The sequence below is a fragment of the Triticum urartu genome, chromosome 7 (genome assembly GCF_003073215.2).
Source record: "Triticum urartu cultivar G1812 chromosome 7, Tu2.1, whole genome shotgun sequence".
Taxonomy (NCBI): domain Eukaryota; kingdom Viridiplantae; phylum Streptophyta; class Magnoliopsida; order Poales; family Poaceae; genus Triticum; species Triticum urartu.
In genome coordinates, this window is record NC_053028.1 from 526,423,398 (window position 1) to 526,438,798 (window position 15,401).

Sequence of the window (15,401 nt, forward strand, 5' to 3'; positions counted from 1 at the left end):
CTTCGTGAAGATCTACTGCTAGTGAGGCAAGTCCTTCGTGGGCGATAACCATGATGGGATAGACAAGGTTGCTTCTTTGTGGACCCTTCGTGGGTGGAGCCCTCCGTGGACTCGCGCAACCATTACCCTTCGTGGGTTGAAGTCTCCATCAACGTGGTTGTACGATAGCACCACCTATAGGAACCACAACAAAAACATCCGGTTCTCCAATTGCGTTTGAATTCTCCAAACCCTTCCCTTTACATTCTTACAAGTTGCATGCTTTACTTTCCGCTGCTCATAGACTCTTTGCATGCTTGCTTGAATTGTGTTAAGATTGCTTGACTTGTGTTAAGATAGCTAAAATCTGCCAAAGACTAAAATTGGGAAAAGGATAGATTTTTAATCGGAAGAACTAACGCCCACACGTGTGGGCGTTTGCACATCGCCCACACGCCTCCATCACCACTCATTTTGCCACGTATGAATAGATGACATCAGCGGAAATCTTTTTGGTTTTCCGCTTAAAAATGTTTTATCTCTTAATTAAAAAAGCGAATTAAAAATCCATTTTCATCATTAAATCCATCACGACGAGATCTTCAAAACTAGACCCCATGTTGATATGTTTCGATGAATTTTTTTTGCCCAGAAGTTGCCATGATGTTTTACACTGTAGTTGCCATAGTTTTTAAACTAAAGTTGCCATGTGGCAATTTTAGTTTGTAGATCATGGAAATTTTAGTTTTTTGATGATGGCAATTCCAGTACTTTGATCATGAAAATATTTTTTTGTATGAACCATGACAATTTTAAGTGCATATATCATGGCATTTTTAGTTTATGGTGCATGGCAAGTCTAGTTTCTTAATTCCTCGTTTATAATATGTCAAAAATTACTTTTAAATGTAAAGAAAATAACTGAAACATATCATGGCAACTTCAGTGTAAACACCATGGCAATTCATGTGTAATAGACATGGCAACTTTTAACCCAAAAAAATCGTCGAAATATATTGATATGAGATCTAGTTTTGAAGATCTCGTTGCGGGGATTTAATGATGAAAATGGATCTTCAATCGGATTTTTCGTTTAAGAGATAAAACATTTTAAAAACTGAAAATTCAAAAAGATTCTCGCATGAATGCATGCGATGACGTGACAATCTATTTGCATTAGGGACATGTGGTGCGTCTCCCTTCCTGCCACATGTGTGGCAGTTATCGACGTCCTTTTTAATTGGTCAAGTAGTCTAATCACCCCCCTCTAGACATACTTTCGATCCTACAAGTGGTATCAAAGCTTTGATCTCCATCTATTATATAATTAAAACAAGAGTAAAAAAGCCATCACGTTTGTCCACATATGTTAATCGTTTTTACACCGTTGGATTAGAATAACAATGGCTGAGATTTAAGTTTCTACATAACATGTAAAAATATATGTACTAGCAATATTGAACTTATATGTTGTCATGTTGGATGCAATGAACCATAAGACTAGCACGCACGGGAAGGACTACATAGACACGTATTGTTGGAGTCCAATGCAATCACGCATGAATTGATCCCTGTCCGAATTGGAAAGAAAAAGAAAAGAAAAAGCTCTTACACGTACCCGAGAGCAATATAGAAGGTCTACCTACCGATTCCAAAAGCCACACGTTTGCATACATCGAACACATGACCAATTGGCAAAAGGAAATAATTGTCTGTCCGATAAAGAGCTGGTACTTCTCTCACGTGTTCCATCTCTTCTTCCCTGAAGCAAGTTCCACGTCCCTTGCCACACACATTTTATAGAGAAGATCAATTGCTAGGGTTTCCAATTTCCTAGCGCTATAGCCGTCACTTCTAATCCTTCCTTCCCCGTCTTCTGCGAGGCACCCGCTGAAGCGCTCGATCCACCTAGAAGAAGAAGAGTACGGTAGGTTTAAATCAGCAGCATGAGGGATAAGGCAGCCATAATAACTAAGGTGACAAATTAAGGAGCAAGACAGAGCCATAGGGAGGCATAGATTGCTTCTTCGGCCTTCTTCCACTTCTTCGCCTTGCACATGCATATCTTCCAGCACCGCTGCCTCCAAGCGAGGATGCATGTAACCACGGTCCAGTGGCAGCAACTTAGGTCTGAGACACTTGTAACGCCCTCGATGCGGCTATATCTCCTACGTGTCGAAGCACGACTTAGAGGCATAACCGCATTGAAAGCAATGTCGCAAGTAACATAATCTTCACAACAACCCATGTAAATAGATAAAAGGGGAAAAGGTACATAGTTGGCTTACACTCGCCATGTCACACAAATACATGAATAACATTACAATCATCCAAAGGACTCATGGTCCGACTACGGTACCAAAATAAAGATCAACCCCCACATGCGACAAAGTCCCAGATCGCCCCAACTGGGCACCACTACTGATCATCTAGGAAAGACACATAGTAACGACGAGAGTCTTCATCGAACTCCCACTTGAGCTCAAGCGCATCGTTCGGAGCGGTATCATCGGTCCCTGCATCTGGTTTGGAAGTAATCTGCGAGTCACAGGGACTCAGCAATCTCACACCCTCGCAATCAAGACTATTTAAGCTTATAGGTAAGACAAGGTATGATGTGGAGCTGCAGCAAGCCACTACCATATATGGTGGCTAAGATATGCAAAAGAGAGCGAGAAGAGAAGGCAAAAGCACAGACGAACAACTATGATCAAGAAGTGATCCTAGAACAACCTACGTCAAGTATTACTCCAACACCGCGTTCACTTCCCGGACTCCGCCGAGAAGAGACCATCACTGTTACACACGCGGTTGATTCATTTTAATTAAGTTAAGTTTCATGTTATCTACAACCGGACATTAACAAATTCCCATCTGCCCATAATCGCGGGCACGGCTTTCGAAAGTTCAAATCCCTGCAGGGGAGTCCCAACTTAGCCCATCACAAGCTCTCACGGTCAACGAAGGATATTCCTTCTCCCGAGACATTCTGATCAGACTCGGCATCCCGGTTACACGACATCCTCGACAATGGTAAAACAAGTCCAGCAACACCGCCCGAATGTGCCGACAAATCCTGATAGGAGCTGCACATATCTCGTTCTCAGGGCACACTCAGATAGGTCAAGCTACGAGTAAAACCAACCCTCATGTTTCCCCGAGGTGGCCCCGCAAGCTGCCCAGTTCGGACCAACACTCAGAGGAGCACTGGCCCAGGGGGGTTAAAATAAAGATGACCCTTGGGCCCCGGAAACCCAAGGGAAAAAGAGGCTAGGTGGAAAATGGTAAAACCAAGGTTGGGCATTGCTAGAGGAGTTTTATCAAGGCGAACTGTCAAGGGGTTCCCATTATAACCCAACCGCGTAAGGAACACAAAATCCGGGAACATAACACCGATCTGACGGAAACTAGGGCGGCAAGAGTGGAACAAAACACTAGGCAAAAGGCCGAGCCTTCCACCCTTTACCAAGTATATAGGTGCATTAAGATAACAAGATAATATTGTGATAACCCAACAATAAACAATATTCCAACAAGGAACGATCTCCAATCTTCACCTGCAACTAGCAACGCTATAAGAGGGGCTGAGCAAAGCGGTAACATAGCCAATCAACGGTTTGCTAGGACATGGGTCAGAGGTTTGACCTGGCAATTTGGGAGGCATGATAAGTAGTGGTAGGTATCGTAGCATAGGCATAGCAAAAGAGCGAGCATCTAGCAATCAAAGATAGAAGTGATTTCGAGGGTATGATCATCTTGCCTGGAAAGTTCTCAGAGTTGACTTGATCCTCGTAAGAGAACTCAACGGGCTCCTCATTCATGAACTCGTCTCCTGGCTCTATCCAAACAAGAACAACAAGCAAACGAAACACAATCAACCACGTGCAATGCTCAAGCAAAATGATGCAAACATGGTATGATATGCGGGATGCGATATGTGATGCATATGCAAGATTTGACAAGCAATGATTGAACCTGGCCTTAACATGGAAATCCAATAGTGCCACTGGAAAGGTGAGGTGATTTCGGTTGAAATCGATATAAAGATCACCGGAATCGGATGCACGGTTTGGAAATGGCAAGCAAAACAAATATGGCACTGGTCTACGATAAACAACAAGTGACCAACTAAATGCATCAAGATAAATATGCTACAACACTCAAACATGACAACAAAATACATGACAGGGATCCACTCATGATGCTTGACAAAAGATGAACAATGAGCTACGGCTAATTCGTCCATTAACAGGTTCAAACAAACATGGCAAAAGTGCAAATGACAACAGGTTTCAGACTTAGTGAAATTAACACAAGTCTGGAATTTATCATCAGGAAGCAGACTTTAAAGCATGAACACTAGATGCTACAGGAACTTAACATGGCAAATCAAGGCATGGAATGAAGCTACTCAAAGCACTTAACAAAAGTCCCTTAGTGACATTGAGCCAAAAGGGATCAGAAAATACAATTGCAAGCATGCGAACATGGCAAAAACATAAACAGATTCAGACTTGGTGAAAAACTGGAGCATGCAAAACAGTTAACGAGTAGGCATGTTTACGAGCTCGATGCACTCACTACAGAGCATGGCATGACAAACTAAGCATACACACATCAATAATACATGGCATAGAATCTATACATGGCAAGAACAATAACATAGCATGCACGGATCAATAGCAACATCCACGGCAAAATCGCTAAACATGTCAACAATCTGCCAGGATTCACTTTATAGCAAAAGTAGAGATCGATTGAGTCAAGCTAGGGTGCTCCATAAATGCAAAAAAAGACATGGATGGATAGAGCACCACAATATTAACAAAACACCCTTATTGATCATCCTCAAAAGAGGCACGGATCACTAGGAAACAACAAGAACATATGGCATAACGACAAAAATAGAACAAGGACTTAGTGAAATTCTAAGTCCCTGAAATCAGCATTACCGATAACGCTACTTTGCAAGCTTGTGCTAGTCACCACAAATATCACAAAAATACATGGCAAGCACCTCTATAAATATGGCATGGCATATGACAAAACACATGTAGAGCTCAGGATCATAGAATGCACACATTAATCATGGCAAAAATGACAAATAGCTATTTGATGAAACAGATCTGACAAATTCACCACATAGCCCTCTTCCAACAGCATTTCGGACATCAAGATGAGCTCAAATGAAAATGACGAAATGAGGTGAAATGATGTACTCGTCGAGACGAACATTTTGATATGCTACACACACAAATCGGAGCTACGGATGCAGAGTTACGACATGATGAAAATTGCCAAAAAACTAGGGTTAGAGGGGAAGAAGTCAACCGAGATCAAGATCTGGCCGGCGCGGTTACTGTAGCAGGGCACGGAAAACGAGGATGGCCGACCGGAGATGGAGGCGCCGGGGCCGGATCCGGGCCGGAGGTGAACGGGGGCGGCATCGGCGGTCGTCGGGCGGCGGCGGAGGAGGTCGCCGGCGCGGTGCGGCGCGGCGAGGCCCGGCGAGCTCGCTGCGGCGGCGAGGTAGCGCGGCGGCCTGTGAGGTCAGAGGTGAACGGCAAAGACCGGCGAGCAGCTCCGGCGGGCGGCGCGGCGAGCCGAACGACGGCGTGGGCGCGAGCGCCTCGGGCGGCGACGGGAACTAGCGGCGGGGGGGGGGGGGAGATGGGCTGGGGGGGCCCGGTTCGGGCCGAACGGGCCTCGCGGCGGAGGAGGGTGGCGGTGCCATGTGGCGTGATGCCACTGGTGTGGGGCGGAGGCGTGGTGGTGTCCGGCCGGACCGGACGTGTCCGGCGCGGCGAGAGGGAGAGGATCTAGGTTTAGGGTAGGGAAGACCCGAAAATTTCGGGGAAGACCTAGTTTTATAGGTAGGAGGAGCTAGGAGGCTCCAAATTGAGCACGGTTTGCGGCCACGCGATCGTGATCGAACGCTCTAGATGATGAAAGGGTTTTTGGTGGTTTTTGGGCCAAATTGGAAGGGTGTTGGGCTGCAACACAAACGAGGCCTTTTCGGTCCCACGGTTAACCGTTGGAGTATCAAACGAAGTCTAAATGGTACGAAACTTGACAGGCGGTCTATTGGTAGTAAACGAAGGCCGCATGACAAGTCTCGGTTCAATCTGGAAATGTTTTACCCCCACACACGAAAAGAGGTAGAAAGGACCACCGAAGGACATAGGAGCGCCGGAATGCAAAACGGACAACGGGGAAAATGCTCGGATGCATGAGACGAACACGTATGCAAAAGCAATGCACATGATGTCATGATATGATAGGCATGACACAGACAACAACACCGGAGACAAAAACCTGACACCGAGGAAAATAAAATAACTTAGGCCGGAAACGGCAAGAGTTGGAGTACAGATAAGGTAAATTACATCTGGGGTGTTACAACACTCCACCACTACAAAAGGATCTCGTCCCGAGATCTAGGACTGGAAAAACGCCAGGTACTCAGAACGGAGGTGATCCTCGCGTTCCCAGGTGGCTTCACGGTCGGAATGATGTGACCACTTGACTTTGAGGAATTTGATTGATTTGTTGCGAGTCTTGCGCTTGGTTTCTTCAAGAATAGCAACTGGGTGCTCACGATAAAAAAGGTCTTCTTGGAGATTAATGTCTTCGAAGTTGACAGTGTGGTCAGGGGTCTTGAAGCACTTGCGGAGTTGAGAGACATGGAACACGTCGTGCACATTTGCAAAGTTGGAAGGAAGCTCGAGTTGATAGGCGAGATCGCCTCTCTTGCTAACGATCTTGAAAGGGCCCACGTATCTAGGGGCAAGCTTCCCTTTGATACCGAAGCGATGATTACCTTTCATTGGAGAGACGCGGAGGTAAACATGGTCTCCGATCTCGAAAGCCAAATCACGATGCTTACTATCATAGTATCTCTTCTGGCGCGATTGCGCTGCTTTGAGGTTATCATGAATGACTTTGCACATTTCCTCTGCCTCTATGATCAAGTCATTTCTGAGAAGTTGATGTTCACCGGTCTCTGACCAGTTAAGAGGAGTACGGCACTTCCTGCCATAGAGAATTTCAAATGGGGCCTTGCCCGAACTCGCTTGAAAACTGTTGTTGTAGGAAAATTCGGCATATGGAAGACAATCTTCCCACTTCATACCGAAAGAGATAACGCAAGCCCTGAGCATATCTTCAAGAATCTGATTGACACGCTCGACTTGGCCGCTAGTTTGAGGATGAAAAGTTGTGCTGAAACGGATGTTGGTGCCCATGGCCTTCTGAAAAGAATCCCAAAACTTGGAGGTAAAGATGCTGCCACGATCTAAAGAAATCAATTGCGGAATGATGTGCAGAGAGACAATCCGAGAGGTATAAAGCTCTGCCAATTGACCTGCTGCGATAGACTCTTTGATAGGGAGGAAATGAGCCACTTTAGTGAGTTTGTCGATGACAACGAATATAGCATCATTGCCACGCTTGGACTTTGGAAATCCCGTCACGAAGTCCATCTCAATGTGGTCAAACTTCCATTCTGTAATGGCAAGAGGTTGGAGGAGACCAGCTGGTCGTTGGTGTTCTGCCTTCACTCTTCTGCAGACATCACATTCATTCACGAACTGAGGAATCTCGCGCTTCATTCGAGTCCACCAATACGCCTGCTTGAGGTCCTGGTACATTTTCATGCTCCCAGGGTGGATGGAGAGGAGTGAATTGTGAGCCTCGTTCATAATGACTTTACGAAGGTCACCTTTAAGCACAACAATGCGATCCTCGAAGAAGAGTGTATCCTTATCATCAAGGCGATAGCATTTATACTTAGGTTGACTCTTGGCAATCCCAATCTTCACCTTCATCACCATAGCATCAAGAAGTTGAGCCTCGCGAATCTGATCTTCCAAACTAGGAGAGACTTGAAGGTTGGCGAGGAAACCTTGAGGAAAAACTTGCAGATTGAGTTTGTGGAAAGCTTCACAAAGCTCGGGTTGGTAAGGCTTGAGAATCAGACTGTTGCAGTAAGCCTTCCTGCTCAATGCGTCAGTAATTACATTGGCCTTGCCTGGAGTATATTCGATGCTCGGATTATACTCTTGAATCATTTCGACCCAACGAGTCTGCCTGAGGTTGAGATTAGGCTAACTGAAGATGTACTTGAGACTCTTGTGGTCAGTGAAGATGTCCACTTTTCTTCCCAATAAGAGATGTCTCCAAGTCAAAAGAGCATGCACAACTGCCGCCAACTCGAGGTCATGAGTGGGGTAGTTTTTCTCGTTGGGCTTCAATTGGCGAGAGGTATAGGCCACAACTTTCTTCTCTTGCATCAACACTGCACCAAGACCTTGAAGAGAGGCATCACAGAAGACCTCGAACGGTTTGGATTCATCAGGAGGAGTTAGAACTAGAGCAGTGACTAATTTCTCTTTCAAGGTGTTGAAAGCGATGTCACATTCAGGAGACCAAACGTACTTGACATGCTTCTGGAGAAGGTTGGAAAGAGGCTTCGCGATCTTTGAAAAATTCTCAACGAACCTTCGACAATAGCTTGCGAGCCCAAGGAAGCTGCGGAGTTGCTTCACGTTCTGAGGTGGTTCCCAATTCACAATTGCAGACACCTTCTCAGGATTCACCGCTATGCCCTTGGCAGAGATGATATGCCCAAGATAGAGAACCTCATCGAGCCAAAACTCGCACTTTGAAAACTTGGCGTAGAACTGATGTTCTCTGAGCTTATCGAGCACCAAACACAAGTGCTTGGCATGATCTTCCTTGTTTTTGGAAAAGACCAAAATGTCATCGAGGTAGACCAAGACGAAGTCATTTGTGTAGGGGTTGAAGATGAAGTTCATCATGCGAGAGAAAGTTGGAGGAGCGTTGACGAGGCCAAAATACATGACAGTGTATTCATATGAACCATAGCTTGTTCTGAATGCCGTCTTGGGGATATCTTGCTCACGAATTCGAATCTGGTGATAGCCCATACGGAGATCAAGCTTGGAGAATACTTGAGCACCTTTGAGTTGTTCAAATAGCTCGTGGATGTTGGGAAGTGGGTACTTGTTCTTTATAGTCTTCTTGTTCAATGGACGGTAGTCAACACAAAGTCGGTCCGTCCCATCCTTCTTCTTCACAAAAAGAACTCCACAACCCCACGGAGAAGAACTAGGTCGGATGAGACCCATTCGCTCTTGAGTATCGAGTTGCTTCTTCAGCTCCTTCAACTCTTCAGGTCCAAGCTCGTAAGGACGTTTGCAAACAGGTTCCGTGCCAGGCTCAAGATCGATGATGAATTCAACTGGCCGGTGTGGAGGCATTCCTGGAAGCTCTTCTGGAAAGACGTCTTGATATTCGCAAACGATTGGAATTTGAGAGATGGCATCCAGTTCACCCTTCTCATTGATAAAAAATAGACGGATTGTATTATCCTGAGCGGCAAAGACAATTACATCCCCGGACAAATGAGTCAATTGAATCTGCCTGGCTGCACAATCAAGCTAAGCCTTGTGCTTAGAAAGCCAGTCCATTCCAAGAATAAGATCAATATCCGAGTTACCAAGGACCATTGGAGAAGAAAGAAACTTGTAATCGCCCAACGTGATAGTAACATCTGGAACCTTCAAACTTGCACTCAAACATTTGCCGGGAGAAATGATATCCATTTGTTTGCCCAAATGAGAAGAAACAAATTCATTCTTGGCAAAAAATGGCTTTGACATGAAACAATGCGATGCACCAGTATCAAAAAGTACTTTTGCAGGAACATCGTTAACAGGAAGGTTACCCATGATGACATCTGCCGAGTCCTCTGCCTGAGCTGCATTCATCAAGTTGACCTTGGTGTGCTTGGGGTTATGCTTGACCACAGCTGTACTTTCCGATCTCACAGGAGGAGGAGGAGGGAGACGCCTCTGATTGAAGCATTTGTTGGCATAGCGACCCTTCTGTTGGCACTTGTTGCATGTGACCTCCGAGAGCGGACGATGATACGGAGTACTTGATCTTGGAGCTTACGACGAAGTCTTGTTCTGGAAGCCAGGGTTGGGTGGGTGGGAAGATCCACTGCCACCTTTGCTCTTCTGCTGATAAGGCTGACGAAACGGAGGAGGAGGAAGCCAATACTTCTGCTGCTTAGCCACTTGAGTTGAGGAAGAAGGAGTTGCATCTCTGACTCGCTTCTTGGAAGCATCGCACTTCAGTTGAGCAGTCTCTTGCTTCATTGCCATGTTGTAAAACTCATGGTACCTCTTGGGCTCAAAGAGGACGAGAGCTAGCTGGATTTCTTCTCTGAGACCACCCCTGAACTGGTATATCATGCTCTTCTCGTCAGGGACGTCTTGCTTAGCAAAACGGGCGAGCTTCTGAAACATTTTGTTGTACTGGTAAACAGACATAGTGCCTTGCTTCAGGTTGTGGAATTCCTCACGCTTGCTTTCAACCACACTCTGAGGAATATGATGAGCTTTGAAGTCTTGACGGTATTCATCCCAGGTAATCACACGGCCTCCTCTAGAATCTTTGTACTGCTGAAACCATTCTGCAGATTGGTCTTTGAGTTGGAAGGAGGCGAACTTGACAAAATCCTCATGCCTGACGTTACTGCACTCGAAATGCTTGCATATGTCCACGAGCCAATCATCAGCGTTTGTTGCCTCAACACAATTGTTGAAGGTATTTGGCTGGTTAGCAAGGAACTGGTTGAGTGTAGCAAACTGATTCTGATTGTTGCCATGACCCTGGTTCCCTTGGTTGCGCTCTTGAAGAAGTTGCATGATCAGCTGTGTGTTTGCATTGGTAGCGGCCATCATAGCTTGCCATGCCTCCGGAGGTGGAGGTGGTGGTGGCGGATTAGGATTCAGAGTCGTGCGCGTTGGAGGAGCCATCCTGAATAGGGTGACATCCGTTAGCAACTTGACAGACAAATATTGAAGCTGAATCAAACGGGTTGAAATTGCAACATAAAGTCTTCACATCTGAACCAAATGAACGAATGCATTCCAATCGAAATGGTCACATATCCATAAATTGAGAAGCCACTTAGAATTGAGGTAGAAGAAAAACAACAAGGTACAGACAAGAACGAATACTTGGTGAGGATTATCCAATCCCAAACCAAATATCCACGGAAGAAGAACTAGAGCTACAAGAATTCCCACCTATGAAACTCCCGAACCTTTCCGGTTATGCAATCAGGTGTTGGGGATACAGGGGAAGCATAATATCTCACCCAAATCTAGCAAATCCTACATCCAGCTGTATCCATCCTTCAACACATAACCGAGAAACCTTCGGAAATCATTTACCTCAACCTTCGAAAAGCATCCGTTATACGAGTTATGGCAATACTCCCGAACTCCCGCCCCAGTACTGGGTGGCGTCGAGGTTATCTCACCAACAACTGCATAAAAGAGATTTTCGATGTCGGCGAAACTCAGGTATTCCAGAATCTCGATGATAAAATTGTGACGACAACACCTCGGAGCTCAACTCCCCGGGACACTGCCACAACCCCTAAATGACATGAGGCACCAAGAACAATGTTCTCGTCACAAATCGATCGGAACGATTCCAAGATACCCGCGTGATCCTAAATTTTTTTTAGTGAAATTTGAGAAGAGAAGAGTCAAAACTCTACGTCAGGATGCCTCACCAGAGCGATGAAGGGACTGGGGAGTAAAAAGAAATTCCTAAACTCTCCGATATATATAATCCTAAATGACTCAAACATTTTTCTAGACTCAACAACGCCAACGATTCGATCAAGCAGGGGGCTCATAAGGTCGGGGAAGGCTCTGATTACCAACTTGTAATGCCCTCGATGCGGCTATATCTCCTACGTGTCGAAGCATGACTTAGAGGCATAACCGCATTGAAAGCAATGTCGCAAGTAAGGTAATCTTCACAACAACCCATGTAAATAGATAAAAGGGGAAAAGGTACATAGTTGGCTTACACTCGCCACGTCACACAAATACATGAATAACATTACAATCATCCAAAACACTCATGGTCCGACTATGGTACCAAAATAAAAATCAACTCCCACATGCGACAAAGTCCCCGATCGCCCCAACTGGGCACCACTACTGATCATCTGGGAAAGACACATAGTAACGACGAGAGTGTTCATCGAACTCCCACTTGAGCTCAAGCGCATCGTCCGGAGCGGTATCATCGGTCCCTGCATCTGGTTTGGAAGTAATCTGTGAGTCACGGGGACTCAGCAATCTCACACCCTCGCGATCAAGACAATTTAAGCTTATAGGTAAGAGAAGGTATGATGTGGAGCTGCAGCAAGCGACTAGCATATATGGTGGCTAACATATGCAAAAGAGAGCGAGAAGAGAAGGCAAAAGCACGGACGAACAACTATGATCAAGAAGTGATCCTAAAACAACCTACGTCAAGCATTACTCCGACACCACGTTCACTTCCCGGACTCCGCCGAGAAGAGACAATCACGGTTACACACACGGTTGATTCATTTTAATTAAGTTAAGTTTCATGTTATCTACAACCAGACATTAACAAATTCCCATCTGCCCATAACCATAGGCACGGCTTTCAAAAGTTCAAATCCCTGCAGGGGAGTCCCAACTTAGCCCATCACAAGCTCTCATGGTCAATGAAGGATATTCCTTCTCCCGAGACATTCCGATCAGACTCGGCATCCCGGTTACACGACATCCTCGACAATGGTAAAACAAGTCCAGCAACACCGCCCGAATGTGCCGACAAATCCCGATAGGAGCTGCACATATCTCGTTCTCACGGCACACTCAGATAGGTCAAGCTACGAGTAAAACCAACCCTCGAGTTTCCCCGAGGTGGCCCCGCAGGCTGCCCAGTTCGGACCAACACTCAGAGGAGCACTGGCCCAGGGGGGTTTAAATAAAGATGACCCTTGGGCTCCGGAAACCCAAGGGAAAAAGAGGCTAGGTGGCAAATGGTAAAACCAAGGTTGGGCATTGCTGGGGGAGTTTTATTCAAGGCGAACTGTCAAGGGGTTCCCATTATAACCCAACCGCGTAAGGAACGCAAAATCCGAGAACATAACACCGATCTGACGAAAACTAGGGCGGCAAGAGTGGAACAAAACACTAGGCAAAAGGCCGAGCCTTCCACCATTTACCAAGTATATAGGTGCATTAAGATAACAAGATAATATTGTGATAACCCAACAATAAACAATGTTCCAACAAGGAACGATCTCCAATCTTCACCTGCAACTAGCAATGCTATAAGAGGGGCTGAGCAAAGCGGTAACATAGCCAATCAACGGTTTGCTAGGATATGGTGGGTTAGAGGTTTGACCTGGCAATTTGGGAGGCATGATAAGCAAGTGGTAGGTATCGTAGCATAGGCATAGCAAAAGAGCGAGCATCTAGCAAGCAAAGATAGAAGTGATTTCAAGGGTATGATCATCTTGCCTGCAAAGTTCTCAGAGTTGACTTGATCCTCGTAAGCGAACTCAACGGGCTCCTCGTTCACGAACTCGTCTCCCGGCTCTAACCAAACAAGAACAACAAGCAAACGGAACACAATCAACCACGTGCAATGCTCAAGCAAAATGATGCAAACATGGTATGATATGCGGGATGCGAGATGTGATGCATATGCAAGATTTGACAAGGAATGATTGAACCTAGCCTCAACTTGTAAATCCAAGAGTGCCACTGGAAAGGTGAGGTGATTTCGGTTTAAATCGATATAAAGATCACCGGAATCAGATGCACGGTTTGGAAATGGCAAGCAAAACAAATATGTCACCAGTCTGCGATAAACAACAAGTGACCAACTAAATGCATCAACATAAATATGCTACAGCACTCAAACATGACAAAAAAATACATGACAGGGATCCACACTCATGATGCTTGACAAAAGATGAACACTGAGCTACGGCTAATTCATCCATTAATAGGTTCAAACAAGCATGGCAAAAGTGCAAATGATAACAGGTTTCAGACTTAGTGAAGTTAACACAAGTCTGGAATTTATCATCAGGAAGCACACTTTAGAGCATGAAAACTACATGCTACAGGAACTTAACATGGCAAGGAAAGACATGGCATGAAGCTACTCAAAGCACTTAACAAAAGTCCCTTAGTGACCTTGAGCCAAAAGGGATCAGAAAATACAACTGCAAGCATGCGAACATGGCAAATATATAAACAGATTCAGACTTGGTGAAAAACTGGAGCATGCAAAACAGTTAACGAGTAGGCATGTTTACGAGCTCGATGCACTCACTACAGAGCATGGCATGACAAATTAAGCATACAACCATCAAGAATACATGTCATAGAATCTAGACATGGCAAGAACAATAACATAGCATGCACGGATCAATGGCAACATCCTCGGCAAAATCGCTAAACATGTCAACAATCTGTCAGGATTCACTTTATAGCAAAAGTAGAGCTCGATTGACTCAAGCTAGGGTGCTCCATAAATGCAAACAAAGACATGGATGGATAGAGCACCACAATGTTAACAAAACACCCTTACTGATCATCCTCAAAAGAGGCACGGATCACTAGGAAACAACAAGAACATATTGCATAACGACAAAAAGAGAACAAGGACTTGGTGAAATTCTAAGTCCCTGAAATCAGCATTACCGATAACGCTACTTTGCAAGCTTGTGCTAGTCACCACAATTATCCCAAAAATACATGGCAATCACATCTATAAAGATGGAATGGCATATGACAAAACACATGTAGAGCTCAGGATCATAGCATGCACACATTAATCATGGCAAAAATAACAAATAGCTATTTGATGAAACAGATCTGACAAATTCACCACATAGCCCTCTGCCAACAGCATTTCGGGCATCAAGATGAGCTCAAATGAAAATGATGTAATGAGATGAAATGATGTACTCGTCGATACGAACATTTTGATATGCTATACGCACAAATCGGATCTATGGATGCAGAGTTACGACATGATGAAAATTGCCAAAAAATTAGGGTTACAGGGGAAGAAGTCAACCGAGATCTAGATCTGGCCAGCGCGGTTACTGTAGCAGGGCGCAGAAAACGAGGATGGACGGCCGGAGATGGAGGCGCCGGGGCCGGATCCGGGCCGGAGGTGAACGGGGGCGGCGTCGGCGGTCGTCGGGCGGCGGCGGAGGAGGTCGCCGGCGCGGTGCGGCGCGGCGAGGCCCGGCGAGCTCGCTGCGGCGGCGAGGTAGCGCGGCGGCCTGTGAGGTCAGAGGTGAACGGCAAAGACCGGCGAGCAGCTCCGGCGGGCGGCGCGGCGAGCCGAACGACGGCGTGGGCGCGAGCGCCTCGGGCGGCGACGGGAACTAGCGGCGGGGGGGGGGGGGGGGGGTGGGGGGGGGGGGGGGGGGGGGGGGTAGATGGGCTGTGGGGGCCCGGTTCGGGCCGAACGGGCCTCGCGGCGGAGGAAGGTGGCGGTGCCATGTGGCGGGATGCCACTGGTGT